We start from the raw sequence: 25,694 nt of genomic DNA on the forward strand, positions 1-25,694 counted from the left end.
AACTTTCCGCACGCGTTTGACGCATTCCAAAAAAACTAAAGTATTAACTTGTTTTTCTCTTACGTCGCTGGGGGCAATGTCCAACAAACTAAAATTAAAATAATGCCAGATTGAGATTTGAAACATAGAGCCAATATCACCAAACAGATATCCCATGCTTCTCGCTCCATTCTGAAATATTACATCCATAAATAATCTACGGGGTATGTGTTGAATAACATGTGTTATTTATTTGTTTAATGAGCGGATCGCTCGCATTCTAAGGGTCAAACTAACCCGTTGCACGTATTGCCATTGTTTTCGCATTACAGCTCTATCCAGGAAAGCCTCAATTCGTCTCAGTGATAATTTTCAAGAGCGGATGCTGCTTGGAATGTTTGTACAACTTATTTGTGAATACTGTTTGTGTGAACTCGGAAACTGAGTGATTGGACAAAGCCTACACACGCACAATATGAGAGCATGACATTTGAAATGTCATATACGGATAGACTTGTCATGAACCTACTTACTGCCCTGTCTCATGCAAATACAAATAATTTGCCTTTTGAGTTGGTGTCTCACATAATATCATCATGCGTCTCACCTCTATGTTATCCACCAACCCGTTCTACATTTTTTTGTAAAGTCGGCAGGTATGCATAACACGATGTTGATGCATTTCATTGTGTGCTTTGTTTTACATGTTTCCTGTAATTTTAGTTATCCTTGAAATATGTTTTTACTTTTTTCAAAGTAAAAAAAATATCAACAAGCCTTGAGTGTTTCTTTTTAAATGAACACTTAGGCAGCACCCACCTCGATTGATGGCCCTGAGACAGTTGTGGAAATTCCACATTCCCGTGGTGGGGAGCAGTGTCTCCATGGGATGACCGCTGTTGACTTCCTACAAAGTGGTATCTATTTTATCATCCCATATACATCCTGGGCTGAGTCGAGCCCTACCCTGGGATTTGAACTCACCACCTTGTGATTGCGAGTCCATTGCGTGCTCTTAACTGCAGCGCCATCCTGCAGGATATTTATTTGACTGCCCATTAACTGTACATACAGAATTACGTTTTTATTTTTAGAATGAGACCCCTTATTCAGACCTTTCTAGTCAAAATATACATGCTACTGAAATATATTGGTGACATTTGCAATTCCAATTACAGACCAAATATTTCCCCCCCCAGTAAGTTCGAACGTTTTCTATAGTTGTGCAGTTTTGTTTCAGAAATACTTTTTACTTATCATTATTATTGTTTTCCACTCTTCCAAAAGAGAAAATCTGAGCGTTTTAACCTTCGAAACTTTTTTTGGGGGGTCCATGTTATTCACGTGACAGAATCATTCACACACGAACTCAACTCGCACACAAGCGCATGCCACATCTAATGTATCACGCACGTCAAAACCAGCTCAACTCATGAATGTACAAGGTGACGTGACTTGTGCATTGTGCTTAGCCCCCTCGCCTATACAAAGAGAACATTATTTGAGAACATTATTTGTGCATATTCCCTACAGTGTTGTACTACTTCTGTTCAAGAGCAACTGTGAAGGTCTGTGTGACACACGCCGAGAGGTGGTGTAGCCAGAACCACGCACACCTCGCCACCTTTTTTTCCCCATTGCTGAAATTCATCACCACAGCATTGCAGTAGGAATAATCAGCTTAGGCTGAGTTAGCCCAGGTGAAGGCTTTGGCCAGATTCATACATTAATTATCAACAGCGGCCATGGCCAGGAATTGAACCCAGCTAAACGAGATTTGTAGTGATACGTACCAACCACTACAACAACACAAATATAAGACAAATATCCACGAATAAACTCGGTATATACTTTTGGAGGCATGTTCAGTTCGCAAACACCTATTTAACAATATGTACTGCAGCATATACGCAAACAATGCATAGGTTTCGGCGTTATCATTCAACGTCATATGCACAAATGTCGTTGCGCTGTGAGCGTGTCACGTAGGGTGACACACAGAGACATCTCGACGACTCGTGCGGCGCGTGCCTCGTGCCCGCGCTGCCACGCACGCCCGCAACACGCGCGCGCGTGAACAACCATCGCTCTCCCACTCACGTGGCACAGCTGCTGTCGTTTCCTCTCGCGATGAAGCTGCTGCTGCTGTTGCTGCGGCGAGCGAATGTCTTGAGCGTGCGGCCACCGGCAACTTATAAACGTTGCGGCGCGGGTGATGTCACAGCCGTGAATCAGTGGAGGGGGAGGGAATTGGTTATTTTTTCTTGGATGTTGCTCTTCCAATGGGGGGGGGAGGCGTTGGGGAGATGTAGGGGAGTGGGTGTGGGGAGGGGGAGAGGAGGGCATGTTGAGTGGAGGTGGAGTCGTGGTGTTTTGAGGCTGGAGGTGGCTGTTATTCGTTAGGGAGGGCAGTGTCTTAACTCACAGCGTCCATTCCTTGCGAGTGTTCCTGCCGGAGCCATTTGGCATGAGCCAGCAACGCGGACGGGCCGAGAGGGCGCGCTGCGTGTACAAGCAAGGGGCGCGTTCTGCGCTGCATTTGTAGCAAAGCCTTTGGTGCGTCCTGCCTCCGACGGTGTACGGGTGACATCGTTAATCTACAGCTTCTTAAGTCTTCGCCAATGTTAACAAAACAACCGATGGATGTCACCTTTGGCGGTGTCTATATCTGGGTATGGCTTTTCCAATGAGCTCCAAACTAAATAGCAGACTCGTGAGCCAGAGCACAAGTCATCAATAACACGGTGACAGTGAATAACGGTGATAAGTGGATTATTCGTGTTAATTTTAAACGGCGTTGCATTGGGTTTCTAAACAAAATGAATTGAATGTTGCCTCCTTTGATTGTATTCATCAGTGACAAAAACGACACTTGACCTGAACCCAGACCAAATATATTCAAAATGTACCGTTTGTCTTGTAATGTCTGTAATTGTGTAATTGTGAGCAGCATTATTTGTAACTTGCATCCACTTCATAGCAAGGCGTCACATTTCAAGGTCACTTATCCGAAGAGTGATCGTCAATCCCCATTGGGCTCTCGCATGGTTTAAATAAAGGACGTTGATTTATTGAGCGATTGGGGTTCTTGTTTTGTTTTGTCAGGAGACATCTGCGCTTTGCCGGTGACACCCAACAGGTTAAAGACGTATTTATAGGGTTAAGCTTTTAGCTCAGTGTGTGTGCGAAGCAGATGGAATGTAACACACAGCAACTAAACATGATAGTATGTAAATTTCGATTTAAAGCTTTCGTGACTGCAGGGATTCATATTCTTGGTTCTCTCGGTAAAGTGACGTAGAAGGGAAATAATAAAGTAATTGTATATTGGTATTATTTTATTATTTCCCTTCTACGTGACTTTACCGAAATAATCAAGAATATGAGAGTACGTGTTTTTTTTTAACAGACACAAATATGAAAGGTTGGTAAAGGTGCAGCCCTGAAATAGCTTGCTCACAACATTGCTGGTGGAAGGGCCTCCACTAGAGGGAAGAGTCCTCCTCCAGAGGGAATTTTGGCTGCAACTCTTCCAGGCCTGTGAGTTCGTACGTTGAACTTCTTTCGCACCGTACGTAGCCAACCGTGCTAATCGGCGGTGCGGAGGGGCGCCCACAATTTACCCCAAAGAGCAGGGTGGTTAGCCCCGCCCCCCCCCTCCCGATACGTTCCAATCATTGGCTACCACATTCTGATAAGCTCCCCCCCCCTCTCCTCCCCCCTTAACGTGTATTTAAGAGCTTGCATCTTGGAATCCCTGCCACACTTGATGCAGCAAATCTGGCTGTGACGGTCCCACCTGATGACGGAGACTTGTGTTGCCTCCGAAACGTCGTGATTTTATTTTTTATTAATTTTAATTTAATTTTTTACCTACGTGACTTCACCGAAAGAACTAAGAGTATGGTTACGGAGACTTGCACCGTCATTTCAGTTGCCGAGCCGGGAGACAAAAAGCAGCGACTTCTGGATTGCAAGTTCATTTTGTTATAAATTACACCACCGACGGTATCCCCATGTAAAGATAAATGATCATGTTTTTCCTGCAGGAAAGCTTCGCAAGAGTCCAAAAGTCCCTCTTCAGCCTGCCTGAGATATTTGATCAATTCCTCATTGAGTGTATTTGCTTCTTATTGGGAGCATTACAAAACTCCTGCACGTGAGCAGATAACTCTCAAACTTATCACGGGAACCTCCTTCCTGTACCTGAGCGAATGGGTGTCTTGCAGGCATGATCTTTGCGTGGACCACCAACCCTTCTTCGAAATTGCAGATGCACTTTTACTGCCGCAATAAACTCAAAACACAAGGATCAAGACAAGGAGAGAGCTCCCCAGCCTCTAGCCTTATAACACCATGGGGTAAATACTGTCAGCGAGCACCTATTAAGACTTGCGCAACACATGGACAGGTGGTGTGGCTATCGCCGTGGCTAACCGTCTTTGAGTTTTTTTAAATATACGTTGACACACCACACCAAGTACGTTCTTAAGGTCCAGCTGACCTAGGGGAGGCCCAGGACAGATCCATTACATCTTACATCGAATGCTGTGTATTGTTGATATTTGAACTCAGGTCACTGGTACCGTACGCTACGCCACTGGATAAACACAAACACACACAGACACACGGGTTGGACGTGGCCAGCACAAGAAGCTGGAATGTAATTGTTGTGGGTAAGGAGAGCCTCGGCTGTTGAGATCCAATGTTGCGCTTGTGCGAGAGGCTGCCTGCGCTGTGTGTGTGGGTGCGACCCGCTTGTGGGAGAGGCTGCCTTGCGCTGTGTGTGTGGGTGAGACCCACTTGTGGGAGAGGCTGCCTGCGCTGTGTGTGTGGGTGAGACCCGCTTGTGGGAGAGGCTGCCTGCGCTGTGTGTTTGGGTGAGACCCGCTTGTGGGAGAGGCTGCCTGCGCTGTGTGTGTGGGTGAGACCCGCTTGTGGGAGAGGCTGCCTGCGCTGTGTGTGTGGGTGAGACCCGCTTGTGGGAGAGGCTGCCTGCGCTGTGTGTGTGGGTGAGACCCGCTTGTGGGAGAGGCTGCCTGCGCTGTGTGTGTGGGTGCCACCCGCTTGTGGGAGAGGCTGCCTGCGCTGTGTGTGTGGGTGAGACCCGCTTGTGGGAGAGGCTGCCTGCGCTGTGTGTGTGGGTGAGACCCGCTTGTGGGAGAGGCTGCCTGCGCTGTGTGTGTGGGTGCCACCCGCTTGTGGGAGAGGCTGCCTGCGCTGTGTGTGTGGGTGAGACCCGCTTGTGGGAGAGGCTGCCTGTGCTGTGTGTGTGGGTGAGACCCGCTTGTGGGAGAGGCTGCCTGCGCTGTGTGTGTGGGTGAGACCCGCTTGTGGGAGAGGCTGCCTGCGCTGTGTGTGTGGGTGAGACCCGCTTGTGGGAGAGGCTGCCTGCGCTGTGTGTGTGGGTGAGACCCGCTTGTGGGAGAGGCTGCCTGCGCTGTGTGTGTGGGTGAGACCCGCTTGTGGGAGAGGCTGTCTGTGCTGTGTGTGTGGGTGAGACCCGCTTGTGGGAGAGGCTGCCTGTGTTGTGTGTGTGGGTGAGACCCGCTTGTGGGAGAGGCTGCCTGCGCTGTGTGTGTGGGTGAGACCCGCTTGTGGGAGAGGCTCCCTGCGCTGTGTGTGTGGGTGCGACCCGCTTGTGGGAGAGGCTGCCTTGCGCTGTGTGTGTGGGTGAGACCCGCTTGTGGGAGAGGCTGCCTGCGCTGTGTGTGTGGGTGCGACCCGCTTGTGGGAGAGGCTCCCTGCGCTGTGTGTGTGGGTGCGACCCGCTTGTGGGAGAGGCTGCCTGCGCTGTGTGTGTGGGTGAGACCCGCTTGTGTGAGAGGCTGCCTGCGCTGTGTGTGTGGGTGAGACCCACTTGTGTGTGAGGCTGCCTGCGCTGTGTGTGTGGGTGAGACCCGCTTGTGGGAGAGGCTGCCTGCGCTGTGTGTGTGGGTGAGTCTCGCTTGTGGGTGAGGCTGCCTGCGCTGTGTGTGTGGGTGAGACCCGCTTGTGGGTGAGGCTGCCTGCGCTGTGTGTGTGGGTGCGACCCGCTTGTGGGAGAGGCTGCCTGCGCTGTGTGTGTGGGTGAGACCCGCTTGTGGGAGAGGCTGCCTGCGCTGTGTGTGTGGGTGAGACCCGCTTGTGGGAGAGGCTGCCTGCGCTGTGTGTGTGGGTGAGACCCGCTTGTGGGAGAGGCTGCCTGCGCTGTGTGTGTGAGTGCCACCCGCTTGTGGGAGAGGCTGCCTGCGCTGTGTGTGTGGGTGCCACCCGCTTGCGGGAGAGGCTGCCTGCGCTGTGTGTGTGGGTGAGACCCGCCGGGCGACGAGGCTTGCACAATTGTCAAGGGCCATGAATCCCCGTGCTGTGTGCGCGAGGCACGGGGCAGTCCCGGGATTTCTAATCGGCTTCTCTCTGAAGCCGACACAGTCTTCACATTTGAACAAACACACAGACTGCCCTATATATATAGTGTACGGTAAACACACAACTCGCATGTAAACACATACCGTATGGCTTGGCATACGCAACCACACGCTAAGTGCCGCGGATAGATGAAAAACAAAGTGCCTGTGACATTTTTCCCAAAATATTACTTGTTGAACATATACACTTATAAAGTATGTCAATGTGTGAGATCGAACTCCTAGAGGTAGCGCGAGGATTGCAAAATATGACAACGCTCCATGGAAGGAAGATTGACCGTCAGAAAGTTCGAGCGGCATGACATCAGTTGACTTTAGCCCTGTCACTCGCGCACTAAACCGCGTACAGCCTTTGCCGTAGCGTCCTTGCCCCACATATACCGGTCTGAGACACAAGTCCATCGCAGTGTCCAGCTTGACCTGGCCCAACCAGGTGGCACCCGGAGCCCTGCGTGGCCTCCTCAGACCGATGTCGCGACGCAGCTGCAGCAGCGACGCGTGTGCGTGTGCCAGCGCAGCAGGAGCCAGCCGTGCGCTGCGATCCAACGGCGCTAATTAGGAATGGCATCGAGCGGCATCATTTTGCCAAATCCTTCTTGCCCACATGGACACCGATCGGTGCAAACGCGACCGCAAGAAAACCGCCGATGCGTCTCACTGCTCCGCCAAGCCTTTGGCAACGGTTTCCTGCATTGGACGTCTTGACCTGCCAGTGGTGTAAATTCCAAGTTCCCATGGCAGGGAACCGGTTCAACAATGGCTCTTGATGTGCATATCACCCCTTCAAGACATGCGTGATAATTGAAGACAGACGTATATCGTATGTCTGCAGACCGCTATTCACGCATAGACTGCACTGCTCACGGCCCACAGCCTCGCTCTGCTGATGGCAACAGCGTTGCATTCCGCGAGAGATTTATGGAAAACATTCCATTCATCCGCGATCTGGCCTTCCTTCTCCTAAGAGGGACGTTAAAGTGCAGCAGCACAGAGCTTCCCCATCACTGGCCCAATACCATAGAGCATTAAACAAAAAAAAATGGGTGCGTGCCTTGTAAAGTTCTTAGGCCCTTTTCTTTCTAAGAAAGGGGCCGAACCTGGCAACAGCTTGAATCAATTGGACTCCTGTGCATAGGCACAGCAGGCCGGAACTCGGTAGTTTAGCTAAGGGGAGATAAGAATGTATTTACAGAAACCTCGTAAGGTGATACTTGTGACCAAAGCACCCAGAAGGTGCCCATTGTCATCGGATACTGGAAACTAAGCGGGATTTTATCTGCGTGGTGCTTGCACGGGCGATGACCATGCATGCAGGTGCTATAGGCTGCTGCGGGGCCACCTTGTGGGTAGCAGAGGGCAGCAACGTGCCGTAGTGTGCTTCATGCTGCATTGTCTATCCACACTGACGAGTGCGGTGAAGTATGGCCAAATAATTCCCACGGGGACCCCTGCTGGATGATGCCTTCCTCCAGCAGTGGATTTTCAAAAGAGCTGTGCATGTACATATGGTCGCAACGGCAGCCCAAATTGCTTCACGTTGTTCTGCCTGGGCAGGTTTATTTCACACTTGCGACACTCACGCGCTGGGCAATGCGTCCTGCATATTTGACAGCGGTAATCCAGGAGGAGCTTAAGTGTGATTCTCTTCTGCTACTGTTAGCAACAGCAGCAGTAGAGGCAGTGGCAATAACAACAACAGCAGCAGCAGCAGTCGCAGCAGTGACGGCCGTTTATACCGACGACAATTTGCATTCCACCAAATCATCATGAATGTTGCCGATCACGTCTGTTCTCAGAAACGAGGCAGTGAGGCTGGGAGTCGGGGAATGTCACGTGTTGTCGGCTAGGGTTACGAGGTGTCCAGGAGATGGCAGTACAGCAATGGATGCTTAAAAAGCCCGCCCCTTGCGAAGATTTGAGTGTTACCCCTTGGATTCGTGGTGTTTTTTCCGGGTACTCCGTTTTCCTGCTATGTCCCAGCATTCACAAATAGAACTGGCATTCCAATGCAGGCACCGCCTGAGAATCCTCAGACGCAGTTAGGCTCTTCATGGTTCAATGGCGTTTGTTTATCATTTGTAAAACTAGGCCATCTGTTAAAATTACAAACCCCCCCATTTGTGGTATATAATAGGCAAATAAGATTAAAGCTTTTAATAAATAAGGATAGGTTTTATCCTCTCCGGCGATGAAACTGATGTTAAGATGTTCAAACACCAAATAGATACATTTTGCAAGGAATCAAGTCCGCATGAACCACATACACAGCACTTGTGGTGAACATGCTAACAAACATGCTCTGACAATGCACACACATATTCTTATTTTTCATACTTTAATACTGGCAAGAAAGGTGTCATTAAGATGAAAGCGTGTCTGATAGACTTATTCATTTCTGATTGTAGTTTTGCACCAAGGTTTACTTTAAAATCAAAGTGCCTCGCTGCATTTCTCGTGCTCAACTCTCCCGATGACTCTAAGCCCAGCAGTTCAGATTTCACATTCCCACGTCAGGCACCGAGTGTCTCTATTAGACCCACCACCGTTGACTGCCCAAAAAGTGGTCATAATTTTGGCGGCCCCGGGAGGTGTGATGGCCTGGGTTGACCCTTATAAACTCATAGGCATAGCTCAGTGTGAGACGTCATGTAATCACGACCGCAGAGTGATGTCCTCTTATATTGACACGCAATAGTAGTATATTGTGTCGATATGAGAGTTACTCACAATTTGATATTTGCGACTGTACTTGCAAAATAATATTAGTCAGGAAAGCCTCACTGGGTCTTAAGACTTTTCTGAAGGACGGTCCTAGTTTAGAATGTTTGATCAATCATTCCATTGTGTTTTATGCCTATGGAAGAAAAGTCAGTGCCGAAGAGGGGATGACACTGAAAGACATGGTTTCAAGAATCCATCTGTTGTACAGTCATCTCCGGGCCACTGGCCCGTTGCTTGTTTCCCTGGACCTTGCTTCTCAATTGCTAGGCTACAACAAGTGTGCACCGCTACCAACATTGTGCAACAAGCGTGGAGATAAAACATGAAGTGTGTGTGCCTGATTCTTGGGAATTTGTGCAAACTGAATAAGACTGCGTAGAATGTTTACAGCTGTGCTGTATAGCTCTCCAGCGTTTTTTCAGGTTGAACCGATTCAGTGTCTGAAGGAGCTCCCAGCATGCGGAGTGAAATGTCGGATAGCACGCTGAAAAACACCCTAAAACACATCGGAGAGCTACACTCAATAACGTGTTGTCATGTAATAATTAAAACATGTTTACTTACTCTTTGGTTCTTTCGGTAAAGTCACGTAGGTATAAAAAATAAAATAAATCACGACGTTTCAGGCGCAACACAAACGTCCGTCATCAGGTGGGAAAGCGTGGCCTGCTGCTGATGCAGACTGTTTTATTTTATTTTTATACCTACGTGACTTTACCGAAAGAACCAAAGAGTATGGATTCCTGCAGTCACGAAAGCTTCAAATCATGTTTTTTACTTATTGATCCCGGAGAGCCACACTCAATCGTGGGACTCTTTTTCAGGAGGGTCCTGCGTTGTTTATTTTTTATTTTTAATAATTCCCCATTCCAATGATGTACGTGCATGTATGTGTACGTCATCAGTACACGTACATCATCGGAACGGAATCGTAAGAAAGTAAAATAGCTTTATAAGTGCCGAGGCTCTCACAAGGCCATGTGGTACGGCGTGTGGCACAATTTGGCACCAGCTAAAATAGTGTGGTTGTGTCGCTACAGTTATCTTTGGTGAGTACATTGTCTTTAAAAACAGCGGCACTATGCCTCTCAAAATAAAATTGACGCTGAGCTTCTTGCGCATTTCGAGATTCAGCGGTGAACGGGACCCACCCTGCAACTGGCAGACTTCTCGGAACGTGAAAGGGTTAAAATATTTTCATCCAATTAATGATGAGTTGTGTTTATATGTGTGGCAGGAAATCAGAGCACCTGGAGAAAAGCCATGTGTGCGAGGGGGCAACACTATTCCCGTACAGATGGAAACCGGTGGCGATTAGTCCACTTGCTGTACGGCACCATGGTATGTCACCTCGATAACTAACGGAAGGGAGTTCCACAACATTTGTGCGATCCACCAACCTTTGCCTCCACAGTGCTGGATTACAGGCGAGCGCACATTACTCACCGCCCCGCTGAATAATGTGCTCCCAGGAATTCAGATCATGTCACAGTGTGTCGATGCGTAACTGTTTCAAGAGTGCGTCGAGATAAACTTGAACCGTCTGACGAAGGGGCTGATGTTGTGTCTAGGAGAGCGATAACAGGGCTCAAGTGTGTGAGTAAGAGCGCAGGCTTCACGGTCAGCGGCTGTTTCGCTTCTAGGAACGGGACACGATCTAATGAATGGCTACCTTGAGCGAGACTCCTCCTGGTCAAAGACCGCTCGGTCTAGTTCCTGCTGTGGCGGTTGTTGTCATTCTGAGAATTCGACTTACGGTGCGGTGACACTTGGCGTGGGGATAGAGCCTGCCCGCACTCGTTCAGCAAAACGATGGGAAATGTGCGGAGACTCGTGAAGGACCCTCGCTGTTTGTTGACTCTGTTGCCGTGCTGTGCGCGCGCGATTCATCACGGGTGCTTAGTGTGTGCTAATGGGGGGGCAGTGTGTCCTTTTAAGAAAACACTTTCAATCGCCAGTGACTCACATGTACCTCTTCATATACGCTGCGTATATACGCACTGTGTATGAACAGTTGCAGAGTGGGGCACAGTGGTTACTATAGTAGATTTTTGGGTTTATAGATCGTGTAAATGTGTTGTTAAACCCGCCACCACACGACATAGCCACATGACAAACCTTACTAATTGGCTGTGTCGGTTGGTGACGGGTTTAACGACACGTTTTGTATTTTCGCGATCTGACCCAAAAACCTGTATTATGGATAATATTGGTCGCAAAAGCCTACGACTACGTGTTAAACTGACAGCGGTTCCTGTCGTGAAGCACGAATCCGGCATATGCATGTCCAGCACGTAAAACTCTTTTCTCACCGTACGTAGCCAACCACGCTAATCGGGGGTGCGGTGTCCTCAGTCCGAGTCCAGGCCACGACTAACGACAAGTGGCGAGCGGTTCCTGAACAAGCCCTGGGCCTGCCCCTTCCTTCAGTAACCCACATTGACCGTGCTGGTGAAGTATGGTGAACCCACCTCAACCACTGACATGACACACACACACACATGCAATAAAAGCATCTCAAATATTTATTAAATTTGGTGAGAGTTTGGTTAGGGTTATAGACATACCCTTCAACAAACTTCCATCCACCTCCGTTTAGCAAGGTTGTGTGCGTATGGTGCGAACAAGTTCAACATACATGTGTAGTGAAATAGAATTGGTCACTAAGTAGCATAGCGCTGGCTGCTGGCAGGGAAGGGGATCTGCAGCTTGAAGCAGCCCTGACTGACAGCAGGCCACGTGATAGACCCGAGAGGGATCTAGGGTAAAGGTTACAGAAGGGACAGGTCGGGAACCCGCTAGTAGGTTCTAGAAAGGGGGCGTGGCCAGGGCGGAGCGGGGCCACGCTGGGAGGATAAAAGGGGACCCCGAGCGGGAGCTCGGGGCTGTTGTTTGGAGTGGGATCCCCGTTGTCGTCGTTGCTGCTGAAGATCGTCGCCATCGCCGCTGTCGTCTGGTGCCTTCGTCGCTGTCATCTCCACTTGATAATTGCGCTGCTAGACGTAGTTGGCTGTCTCGGTTCGGCGCCGTCAGTGTCAGACGGCTAGCGTTGTGTGTAGGCTAGCAACCAGTGGAGAGTTGCGTATAAGCGAGATACAGAGAGTGTGTAATGGTGTAGGGTGTGTATTGAGTGTACAAAGTGTGCTCGATGTTTAATTAAAGAATTGCCTCCACGAAGTTACGTCTCCAAGTCAGTCGCTACACATACACTCCTTTCCGAACTCACTAAGGTCACCCTCGTACCGCCGTAAACAGTAACCGATTATCGATGATTAATCGATCACTATCGATGACTGCTCGATTATTATCGATTACTAATCGGCAATCGCGACAAGCGTACTCAAAACACGCACGGTGCATTGCCCACCACAAAGTTCGCAGTCGCCCCAGTGCCACTGCCACCGCTTGCCACCTCACTTCGGCCTCTGCGACACTGGCCCCCACCTCAATGTCCACTCGGGCCATTCCACTTTTTTCCCATTGCGCTCTTGCGTCTCGGGGGAGAGGAGGAGGGGGGGGGGCGCTACTGCCCCTCCACAAATTGTCTCGGCCCTTCTTCCTCGAGATGCTTGCGGTCCTCAGTCCCGTGATGGTCGCAACTCTTGAGGAGCATCAACAACACTCATCCCTCATCGCTCGCGCCTCTCGATGCCCGCCAACTCGCTTCACTCTCCAGCCATCGGTTCCCCTTCTTCGTCTTCTTTCGTATGGCATTTTTGGGGATTGCAACAGATTACAAATTGATGTCGATCGGTTCCCCGAGATCCCCCATTCTCAGCCAGTCGTATGTACTGTATGTAGAAATTCTTTCACACCGAAAATAGAGCCAACAATCACCGATGCAGATCCTAGGTGTAGGCCAATCAGTTCCAATGACAATGGGAGTATAGAGCACGTTTTGTTAACTGTGTGTGTGGTTAATGCGGACTTTGTTCCTTGCAAAAGGTATCTATTTGATCTTTGAACATTTTAACGTCTCCTGTTTAATTGTCAGCAAGGGTAAAAACCTATTCTTCTTTTCACACTTTGATACTGGCAGAAAATGTCCCGTGATATCTTGGTGTTTTACCTGCTCCTGTGCTCCCCACTGCGGTCAACTTTTTCCCCTCGCTCATTGCCTGCGGGAGGGCTCCCTGACCAACCCCGCGAGCCCACGAAACCCACCACGAAGCACCACGTGGTTACAGCCGCACATCATTCCCCTTGTTCACAGTCATCTCCCCTTCATGACCACCGACAACCTTTTCACATCATCATCATCGTCATTGTGATCTCCAACCTCATTACATCCTCTTCATTTCAGTGTGTACGACGCAGTCGCAACAGTTACACACACCGCACCAGGTACTTATTTAAGGCTGAGTTGACCAAGGGGAAGCGTAGAACCGACGAATTCTTACAGCCCTAATGATCACGCATCAAAACAGTGCACTGTGTTGGAGACTGCCACTGAGGCTTAGAAGAGTGGGTGGGTGACTAATGTGTGTCTTGGCTTAATAATAAAGGATTCCTCGGCTGTGTTATCAACATGGGGTGGAAGGGAATTTACTATTATCCTTGACAAAACATCGTGGCATGCACTTCATTAGCTCGCAGACAATGAAGGATTCCTGCTCAGCCCATCACCTGGATACAATGCAGGGTGTAGAAGCGAGCAATTTGGAAAATATTCTCTCATAGAACCGCTCTCATGTGCAAAAGCAATAATAACCAAATATAATCACAAACACAACATTCGAAATGGAAAGTTCTGAACCAATGTGGTATCCACTGCTCAAGCCAAGTCAAAGTGTCCCGAAGGTCAGCAGTGCGACGAGACGCTTTATCTTCCTAGGCGATCCTGAGCTGAGCCAGCGATGGGACTCCCACATTGCTGTGGCAGTCACCAGCTGCTGACTTAGCACGAAGTGATGCTTATTTAATTGATTCGGGAGGAAGACGAGCTGGGCGGAACTCTCCTCGGGATTTGAAGTCGCGACGTTGTGATTGTGAGCCGGGTCCTTTTACTACAGCTCCACCCGATCAGGTTTTGTGAGAGAAAAAAGTTTACTGCAAGGTGGCCAGAATATGGAATTATCGTAATGACTTCCTGACCCTGTGCGCAGCTTTAATGATTTACCCCCTTGACTTGTATGAGTTTTCTCCAGATGCTCTGGTTCCGACCATATGCTACTCAATCAAATTGCACAACCCTATAGAATGTCATTGTTGAGATTTTTTTCAGGTAGAATGGGTTTACATATATGTACTACAGGGACTCCTCTATTTACGAACATTCGAATTTACGAACTTTCGGAAATACGAACAAACCTGTCTCTATGTTCAGTCGTCTGTTCGGACTGAGAGTCGTAAGTTCAACCGCTGTGCAATAGATGGCGGTGGTGGCATCTACATCTGCAGAACGTGAAGAACCAGTGGCATCTACATCTGCAGAACGTGAAGAAGCAGTGGCATCTATATCTGCAGAACGTGAAGAACCAGTGACATCTACATCTGCAGGACATGAAGAACCAGTGGCATCTACATCTGCAGAACATTAAGAACCAGTGACATCTACATCTGCAGAACATGACGAACCAGTGGCATCTACATCTACAGAACATGAAGAACTAGTGACATCTACATCTGCAGAACATGAAGAACCAGTGGCATCTACATCTGCAGAACATGAAGAACCAGTGACATCTGCAGAACATGAAGAACCAGTGACATCTACATCTGCAGAACATGACGAACCAGTGGCATCTACATCTACAGAACATGAAGAACCAGTGGCATCTACATTTGCAGAACATGAAGAACCAGTGGCATCTACATCTGCAGAACGTGAAGAACCAGTGGCATCTACATCTGCAAAACATGAAGAACCAGTGGCATCTACATCTGCAGAACGTAAAGAACCAGTAACATCTACATCTGCAGAACACGAAGAACCAGTGACGTCGACATCTGCAGAACATGAAGAACCAGTGGCATTTCCATCTACAGGAGATTATAAAACTTTTAAAGCGATTCCCCGTGTTTAGTGTACATGCTATATAACATGTTTGGAATCGACAGGAGTAAAGGTTGGACTTACGAACAAATCGACGTATGAACAGACCTCTGGAACCTGAGTCGTTGGTAAGTAGAGGAGTCCCTGTACTATTAAAATAATATATACCTCAAGCCTCCTTGCTGGCTGCTGGCTGGGCGCCTCTCCACCCTAACGATAGCTCCGTTGTTAGTGGCTGCGGGCTGTTGCCACCTAAACTAGCTGGGTAAGTGGCTAAAAGGGATTTTCGATGTAACAAATAAAAGTTGAATTGAAACGCCCAAAGAACTTCATAAGACAATAGCGACACGGGTAATTACAAACAACTCTAACTTTCCAATTTGTGCTGCTATTAATGCATGTTTTCACCAAACTATTATTTTAATGCTAAAGATACAATATTTTAGCATTTTATTAGTACATAAAAAAGCAGATTAATTTGAGTCCCCTGGAGTACAGGATTGCGAGACGTGTAGGAAAATGACAGCTGTCTCTACCAGTTATAAATATTTATAGTTCCCATAACACCTTAACATTCACAATGGAATGTTTAAAAGCATTACTTTACATTGTTAAAATTGGTCAACACATTGTTATGCTATTTTTTCAGGAATTTACCAAAGCCCAAAAGTGAATGTTAAAAGACCTTGTGATATAATTTATAAAATCATTCCATTGTGTCAGTGTCCTAGTCCAAATCTCTCACACTTAGGCACTTAATAGCTTGCGGCCTTTGCCAATCCACTGTTGGATATAGGCCTCCCCACACCATTCAGTCATAAGGCTAGTTTGACCATACCTACTCATGCAGGTCAGTGCGGGTTGGTGAAAGAGAGGCCCAGAACTGGTTTGAATATCACTCGCCACTGATGTTAGTCATGCCCCGGGGAATCCAATTCAGGTTACCGGGTTCATAACGCGGTATGCGTTATGCCTCCCTTCCCTCAAAACTAATACTCGGCGAAATGTATTACTCTCCTTGAAATAAGCATAATTTCCCAGATCTCTCTGGCAATGTTTTGCAATAACTTTCGTTCACAGCCACCATTGGTCAAAAGCATTCGGGTCTGCATTCTCTCAAAAAATTACGAACCGTTCCTTCACAAGCCATTCCATCCGCTAAGTGTCTCCTAATATGAGGACGTTTAAGTGTTCACCACGGCGGTTGAACATTTACCACGCTGCTCGGCGGTCACATGTGCCAATAGGGACTTTGCCTGTGCGTCACAGGGCCTTCTTATTTTGACATGTTACTTGGCGGTGGTTTGTGATAGCGGAAGGCATAGCCAGGTTTTCACTCCGCTTGTCGTGGGAAAATGTTTAATTTGTAAAAGGCATTGGCAGGCAATGTCCGAATACCTCCCGAAGCTCTGCTTCTGAGAGGTCAAATTGGCTATGCTGTTGGCAGCGATAACATAGTTCACCCCCTTCATCCGCTCATGTTGGGGGGGGGGGCTCAAAATGTTTACACCGAGCCTGGATGGTGGGCGTGACGTTGGGATTTTAAGGTAATATTCATTCACGTTGACACATTGGTAAGCGCACTACGCTATGAACACTGAGAACCTCAATTGAACTCTTCGCCGTGCTTAACATCGGCGGCAATATTTGAACCGGTCCCTCTACGCCCCTGCTTCACCAACTCACACTGGCCAGCGTGGTGAAGTATGGTTAAACAAAAAAACCATGACCGGCATGGTGTGGGACGACTTTCATCCAGCAGTGGATGGAAAAAGGACCGTGCATTGTTATTGATGTTATTATTGTGACATTTGCAGCACTTTATGTTCATTTTCGTTTCCGGTACTAATGCAGATTTACACTACAGTTTAATTTATGGTGCCGATTGCACATTAGATGTAAACTGTTGAAGAAAAAAAAAATAGACCGCTTAAGTGGTGTGACGCTAATGCACACTGCGTGGTTGGTGCAAAGTGTGGATTATGTCTAAGAAGGGCTGAGGTTGAGTGAGTTTGAGTAGGCTCCTTGCAAATCCTTTTAAAACAACGTTGTGGTTTTTGCTGAAGAGGCTTGCATAAGGAAGCATGCTGTGTTCATGGTCTCATCCGGCAATGGGTGGAGAATGGCTAGTAGTGATGTAATCATCATCGTTTTAGCAGGGTTCTGATACACTGTCGTGTGAGACTAATTTCATTCGTGAGCGTTTGGCATGCGAGAGGAAGCTGGCGAACCTACAGAGAATAACACACACCTACAACACCTGGCAAGCCCTTGTGGTTAAATAAGTACTCAACAGGCTCCAAACCTGCTTCGCGTTCCGAGATTGGGACCCCCGATTAGCACGGTTGGCTATGTACGGTACGAAAGAAGTTCAACATGCATTCGTATACAATGACAATATAATGAAAACTTTCTTTCGCTATTTTTGCAGGATAAAGCCTCCCCCCCTCCATGCTTTGTCAGGCATGGGGGTTGTTTGACCATACTTTCCCGCACTCGTCAACATGTCACTCGCCACTGATGTTATTTGCGGCTGAGAATCGAACTCGTGTCGCCGGACTCATAGCAAAGTGCGCTATCCACTGCTCCGCCACCCCCCTCCACACCGAAAACCTTTCAATGGAGAGACCATCATCATTAAAGACGGCAGGGTGAAAAATCAGGGTGAATAATCAGATTGCGATCCATTGAGCGGGTATTGGTCACGCAGTGAGAAATTGCTTGTGCGCACGCAATTGGACCTGTGAGTGCCTTGTTTTAGCACCAGGCTGCAGTAAAACAATTTGGCTGTTCATTCAGGAGTAAGACATCAACTTGCCACCAGCAATAGCTCCCTGCATGCACGCAGTGTTTTACTGGGACCCAAACCAATGAAAATGTTGAATGGTCACATAAAAAAACCATGCAATGTTTCCATGTAGGGCAGAGTTTTAATTTAATCGTTTTTTCATTATTTATTTTAGAAATTTGACTTAAACATGGGAAACTGGGGGAAAGCTGAAGGCGTTTTAAAGGTAAATGTTTTGCGGATTATATTGCTGAGGTTCAGACAAATCTGCAGACGCAACCTTTCCCCAGTTTTCTCAGCCACGGAGCCCTAAGGTTCATTTCAGAAAATGTAGGCGTAGATTGCTACTAACACTGCCATTGAAAAGCCTGTGGGTTATTCTGTTAGAGATGAGGTCCATGAATTCGCGCAAGGTTCATTGTGAGTATGAGACACTCACCAAGGAAGCAAGGTGGCAACTCGAGAAGTAAGGCAGTACAGCAAGTACGTTGTTCCATTCTGCGCATATAGTTTTTAAAGGGGTTATCCCCTCATTTGCATGGGTTTCCTCAAGAAACACCCGAGTCAACTTGCAACATACAGATACACTCAATGAGATTTATCCAAATGCCCCAATCATAACTGAGACTCACTATCATTCATCCAGGTTAAAGCCCAATGACAGTTTTGTTTTTATTGGAGCCCTGGATAATCTACATCGTATCAAGCGAGTGTATTCTATTTTTCGAAGCATGGTAAATTACGGGGCGTGGCATTGGCAATACAAAGAGGCCTGCTCCTGTGAATGATGTCATGAGCTTGTTAAAAAATAACATCTGCCTTCCAGCTGAGGGCACGGCATCACGGACTCCCCACACGAATCCTAGGGAAGGAGCAGGAATCAAACCGTCAAATCCTCGCAAACTGTTCAAGCGGCGATCACGTTGACAACCACACGACTCGGCCGCTCAACGTCAATGAAGAATACATCCATGAAAAAGCCATGTAAACACATTTAGTGGATAACTTTGAAATATTTACGCTCACTGAAATGTTTTAGAAAGAGTACTTTTTTTTTATATCCAGCCAGCTGGCACCGTGGTTAGAGTGCTTCACCGACAGTCAAGTCACAGCGTACAAATCCCACGCAGCGACAGATTCAGCTCATTATCATCCCTCTATGGTGGATAAAATTCATACCACTTTGTGAGAGCTCCTTTGCAGGAAATCAGCTCTCGACGGTAAGGTGGATTATCAAATTATTTTGGTTATTTCTGTAAGTCACGTTGATAGAAAAAATAATAATAATAAAAATATTTGAAAAAACCACAGATAAAGTAAAGTGGCATTTTCTTCAATTGCTAAGAACCACCACCGCACTTGCCAGGAGCTTGTTTTAAAACTGAGACGTTAAAAATAAAATTTTAGAGACACCTTTAAAGTTCATTCGCTCCATTATTTCTTGTTTGAGCGCGGCAGGGGCAGGCACGTCAGTGGAGAATTCAGATTTCCCTCTGTGGGCAATAAACATCGCTTCCAGCTGAAATGGACGTCATTCGAAGAAAGCGACTCACGGATGACACACGGCTCGTTACCGATCATGGAAGCGCATCACCGCCCCTCCCCCACACTTCCCGACGCACGCCACCGGCGCAGCGGGGCCGCTACGAGTGGACAATCACAAAGAGCTTCGGCCCACGTGACGTGAATCGCGGGTTCCGTGCCACCGTCATAAATATTTGCGGTAGGATTCGTGAACTTTTATGGGGAACTGCTGAAGCGTGCCAGCTGTAAAGTGCCGACACTCTAATAGCTGCAAAGTTGAGTCATCATCAGCTCACGGTCAGAGTCAGGTCATGTCAGGGTGTCACCCTGCTTCAAACGAGCATCGTTTGATGCTCATTTCCATTAATAAATGACGCGCATCTCCTTCATTCAATGGTGCTGTCCACATTATTAGGCTGGGGCCAGTTTGTTTAGCGAAAAACACCACACACATTCATAGGCTTCGCTCAGGGGGCGGAGTTGGTGGTTCACAAATACAGTAGATCTTGTGCATGACATCCCTCCTGTTTCCTGCATGAGGTAGAACAGCAAGTGGGTTGCTGAGCCGTGCGTTTGCCATTTGCGTTAACCCTTCGTATGTGTAGGTTTTCTCCCCATACTCCAGTTTCCTGCCACATACGTGTGTATTCAAAAAGTAAAATTTCGCCAAATGTCTCGAAGCAAGGCCACCATGAAAACGAGCACCGAGACTCAAGAGAGGCTTTTTTAGGCAAATAAAGAACCCTTGCTGCGGTTTATAAAGACGCACCGAGGTGGAGGAAATTATTTGTGGAAGCAGACCACCAACTGTTTAAGAAATACAGTATACCTTAACATTCTGATTAATTTAATACAAACGCACCTTTTAATATTAAGTCAAACACGAGACTAAATCAGAGGTTGTCAACAGAATAATTTATTCCCACCTTGCCGTGTATTTTTTTTGTTAGCATCTGGTGGCCTTTTCCAGAGAAAACTCTAAATAAACCCCTTGGCTGAGTCAGTTGGCCCTGCCACAATTAAAACCTACATGTGTGCATGGCAGGCCACCGCGAGATACATTACAAAAATGACGACCTGCTGGGTTTTGGAGCCGAGGGCTCAGGACTGGGGCTCCCCCATTTTGCTGTGACGTGAATATGGACTTTTAATATTTTTCATGTCATGATATTGTCCACTGTGGCTCTGTTGCTCTTGCAACTGGCTCGCTGAACCTCGGACGCTAACACTGAACCGTAGTAATATATGTAAGCCTGGAGGTCATCATCCCTTTAGGGTTGATAAAACAACAAGTACCACTTTGTGGGAGGTCAACAATGACTCGGACCTGGTAATGGGACACTGCGACTTTTTAAATTGATTTGATAATGGAAAAAATTGATGTGGCAATAGCTCCAAATTCCATGGTTTTAAAATAAATTCAAAGGGAAATTCAATAACACTGCTGCCTTGGCAAGTGGCACCAGGATGATGAACTCCACGTGGTTTGCAGAGACATTCTGCCAGTGGTAAATTCCAGTAACACGACATCATGATCATCATCATCACGCACAAAAGATGCCTCCTCCCAAGTGACTTCGCTCTGTCGGTCTCTTTGTTTCTTGAACCTGAAGAAATACGGAGTCACCCTTCGGCCCGCGATGTCATTCCATTAGGTCACTGAATGAGCACAGCAGGATGATCTTGGCGTTGCCAGTGCGCCTCCTGAGAAATGATTCAACTTTACAGTTAATGTCTGTGGAGCATGTGGAGGAAAGTTCCAAAAATAGCTCACAGTTACTGAAACAATCGTCTGCCTTGTGTTGAAGCATTTGGGTTTGCTTCCTTATACCTCTCAAGACACAAAGGCCTATGATGACCCACCGACTTAGTCATACACTTGTGCTATTTCAACAACGTATGACCAATGACTGACTTTAGTTTGCCAAAAATAAAATAATCTCATTAGATTTCAGAAGCTAAGTATGCTTGAGTCTGGTTCTTACTTTGTTGGGAGACTGCCATGGAATCCAAGGTATGCATGTTGGATTTCTTTCGCACCGTACATAGCCAACCGTGATAATCAGAGGTGCAATTAGCACGGTTGGCTACGTACGGAGGTGTTGTGAGCTTGGGCTGTGACGTGGTCAGGAGATGGTTGCACAGGAATGCATTCTTGAATCATATCAGTTCGGAACTGTGAGTGTTTCCTCTGGGTAATCGTTTTATATGGGTACTGCGGTTTACTCTCAGATGCGAAATACTTTATACGAGCATTGGGCAAAACATTCCAATGCAGGACCTTCCTGAAAGGGAAACTGGATATGACTGAAGCTCTCCTGGGTACATAATTGTAAATATTATTATTAAAACTGTCCAAACTTATTTTCGAAAATTACATTTCATTTGTGCCCGCTATATAAGTCGTGAAAGTTCTCCATTGGACACCAATGAGCATCACTCCATGCTCATAGGAACAAGGACACACTTGAACCATTTGACAAAATGCAAGCATAAATAAAAAAAATCCATCAAACAATGTTTGACTCTATGTGGCAGAAGGTGTTTTTTTTACGTTTCTTTCTCACAGAAATCCTCTTTGATCGCAAGACTCTTGTTCAGAAGTTTCCTGCCAAATGCTCACAGTAAGGGGATGAAGTTTGCAACGTGTAATCCCAAATGAATAATTTGCAGGTAATTTTTCAGTATTAGAAATATTTTGGCCAATAGCAGTTTCATTGTATGGGGGCGTTTATTTTAGCTATGGGACGAAAGCGGAGATCCGGAGAAAAGGGGGAAAACATACCCACTCCACACAGAAAGGTGCCCAAGTGGGGAATCGAACCCAGGTTCGTCTTGCTGTGGGGCACAAGTATCACCACTGTGATACCCTGCTGCCCTACTACAAGCAGTGTTCATACACAAGCAGCGAGGATTGTGCTTTCAGTGAGCAGATGTCCTACTTTATCAGAGTTTGTTGTTCACTCGTTTAACCTCGGTTCTCAAGTGTAAGGAATGTTGTGGTCTCAACCGGGTCACAAATGAATGCACAAAAACATCCCTTCGTTTAAGTTTGATAAATTTGATTTTGATTTTACACTTAGTTCGGTCAAAAGGGTTTCTTTTGGCTAAAATGATGAACGATTTGTGCTGTACCAATTTAAGAGAGTGAGGAGGAGGCCAGGATTTAATAGAGATGGCCTGCTCCTGTTGATATGCGGTGTTATCTTCTTTGGCCAGGTGGTGGTAGCGATGCACGCCTGTAATTCCTCACTGTGGGAGCAAGGGTTGGTGAATCGCACAAATGTTGCAAAGCTCCCTTCCCTTGGGCTTCGAGGTATAATACGCTGGCTTGCCGGGAGAAGGCGGTACAAGAAAAAGGAGGACTCCACCTGTTCCACCTGTATGGGATAGAGTGTTTCGCCCTTTCACACGTGGGGTTTTTTTCCAGGTGCTCTGGTTTCCTCCAACATGTAAACACTCGTTAATTGGGCTATAACACTTTACTATGTATAGGACCACAAAGCTTGGGGAATTGTTGGTGCCGGCTCACCATGTAGCCAAGAGGTGGCAGTACAGCAAGTGGGTTAATTATTTCTATCTGTGCGGACATGTGAGTGTTCTCCCCTGATATGCGTGGGTTTCTGTGGGATTCTTCGGGTACGACCCAAATGCCCAACACTCAAAAAGTGAAATTAACCAGACTTCGCAATGCATAACCTTCCCGAGGTCTTCAGAAGTATTAAAGCCTTTCTAGTTCAGGAAAGGGAATTATTATTGTTATTTTAAATACATTAAAACTCTTCTTAATGACGGAAATTGGTTCCCCGAAACCGGTCGTTAAATTATTTGGTCGTTAAGCAAGCATAGGAAATACACGTTAAAGGCTTAACTCGTTCCGATAGCATCCAAAGTTAACCCTTTTCACCCAAAATACTTAATTAATAATATTTAAACAATGGATATTAACACGTAAAAATGCTAACAACATAAACACATAATTATGAAAAGAAAAGTGGTTAATCAATGCACTAATTAATATTTACTGTACCCACAACAGTCCGTCGTTAGCAGAGGAATGGTCGGTAAGCGAACACATTGGGCTCTATGGAGGCACTACACTACTATACACTACACTATACACTACACTATACACTACACATTGGGCTCTATGGAGACACGTCGTTAATTGATTAGTCCTTAACAGGGGTGGTCTTTAAGAGGGGTTTTACTCTACACTACTAAACACTATACCACTACACTACTATACATTACACTATACACTACTATACACTACACTACTATACACTACACTATACACTACACATTGGGGTCTATGGAGGTCCGTTGTTAAGCGATAAGTCATCAACAAGGGTGGTCGTTAATTTGATGATTCAACTTTACACAAATAATCTGAAAACTTCAGGAACCATTTGTCAGTTCAGCATGTTTGCATCGTAAAGGACAAGCACAACAGTAATTACGACATTGGGTGCTTCCTGTCATGGTAATGTTGAATTTACACAACGAGCTCAATGCCACCAATGAAGATGAATGCCACCGCCACATCTCTTGTTTGAGAGTATATACACTTAGACTTGGTGGAACAAACCACCAAGTGACACTGCAACAATGTTAAAGAGTGGCGCAGTGGCTATCGAACTAGGCCATGAAACTTGTGACGTGAGTTTGAATCCTCGCCGTGGCTAACATCGGTGCAACATGGTATCTGAACCGCTCCTGAACCACATCGTCACCATCCCGCTTTGCGCGGCGTGGTGAAGTACTGTAAAAAAAACTGCCATAACAATCATTTAAACTTGTAACACGCCGCGCAATTTTCGCTCACTCCCGAAGACAGAGGGACAGACTCCGAGGTGCGTCCAACCACGGAACAAGTGGAAAGGCAGCCAGGCGGTGAGCCGGCGCCAACAATTTCCCAAGCTCTGCGGTCCCCTATACATATATAACAACATGTTTGCAGCCAATTATTGAGTGCTCACATGTGGAAAGAAACCAGAGCGCCCGGAGAAAGCCCACGAGGGAGTAACACCGCCTGATACAGACGGAACCGTTCACCGTATCGCGTTCTCGTGGCGATCGGTGAAGGGAATTTCACGGCGTTTTTGCACCACAGTCGCCCATGACTGACACGGTGTGAGGATGCGTTCATCCACCGGTAGATTGGCACGGGATATGTGTACATCGTTATTATTCTCAATATAGCTATTTATTTATTTCCCCCCCCTCTTTTTTTCACCTACGTGACTTTACCGAAAGAACCAAAGAGTATGGATCCTTGCAGTCACGAATATTCTCATTGTGTAGTACTGTAGTAGTATTATTATTATTAAGCGGTGTATAGCAGCACTGCGTGTGTTCCGAAGCGGAGTGCGTTTGCTCAAAGCCAATTCAACACAGGACCCGATCCGCTCTGCCCGCTGTCAGCATCGCCCGCTGTCCACCCAACAAGGTCCAATTCAGCAGCAGCAGCAGCAGCTTTCAAAGCAAACTGTAGAAAATCCACTCAGTACCCTGCCAACCTGGATTTGTAAAATAAAAGTTGTGATTTTTTTTGCGCGCATTTCATTCGTTGCCGTGAACATCACAGCTGCGGAGAAACTGCGCCTTGGCTTTCGCTTGCTCTTGCATTTCACTGCACCAAGATCAACCCTCGCTGTAAACGCTGAGGCCGCAGTGTTTATTTTCAGAGCCTCGGAGGCATCACCGGCGCTGTGCCGTGTGGCCTACAGCTTGAATCACAGTTGCATTGAAATTGTGCGACCCCTTTTTAGTCAACCCACTGCTGTTGGATGAGGACCCCCCCCCCCCCCACTTGTGTGGAAGTCGTGGGGGTTGTTGGGTGAAGGCCTTGGAAGCATAGAACTACAGGACAACATTGGATGCTTCTGTTCTGCTGCCCACGCCGGAGCTCCACAGCCCTATGGCAACTTGTTGGTGTCCAGTAGTGGCCCATTGAGGCATTATGAAGGTATAATCCTGACAGGATTCGGGGCATTTCAGGCGATGTGGTCATAGGCCACATGAGCATTATACTCACGAGGCATTAGTGCGAGACGAGGTCAACTTCGTGAGTGGCCAATTTATTTTTAAAAATGTAATCTTTGAGCAAGACTACAATGCACACTTCGTTATTTACAAAAGACAAAGCTCAGAGACAGAGGTGTGCACCTGGGGGCCGTCCATAAATGACGTCGCGCGATTTTGGACGATTTTTTACCCCCCCCACCCCCCATCGTCACACGGCGTCACAAAAAGTCAGACCCCCCTCAAATATGAC

At 47.1% G+C, this 25,694-nt stretch overlaps 1 protein-coding gene across 2 annotated transcripts in view; it reads right to left on the reverse strand.

Annotated features, from left to right (window-relative positions):
* The window catches only part of LOC144936922 (cysteine-rich secretory protein LCCL domain-containing 2-like), a 47,959-nt gene extending 45,752 nt beyond the window's left edge, over positions 1–2,207 (reverse strand). The window contains exons 1-2 of one of the 2 annotated variants that reach the window (XM_078864157.1): positions 2,080–2,207; positions 799–886 (exon numbers count right to left, since the gene is read on the reverse strand). The gene's annotated coding sequence lies outside the window, so the exon portion shown is untranslated. The remainder of the gene's footprint in view (positions 1–798; positions 887–2,079) is intronic. The other variant, XM_078864156.1, reaches the window with a different exon arrangement.
* Between the last annotated feature and the right edge of the window lie 23,487 nt (positions 2,208–25,694).

This window comes from Lampetra fluviatilis, chromosome 17 (genome assembly GCF_964198595.1).
Source record: "Lampetra fluviatilis chromosome 17, kcLamFluv1.1, whole genome shotgun sequence".
Classification (NCBI taxonomy): Eukaryota; Metazoa; Chordata; class Hyperoartia; order Petromyzontiformes; family Petromyzontidae; genus Lampetra; species Lampetra fluviatilis.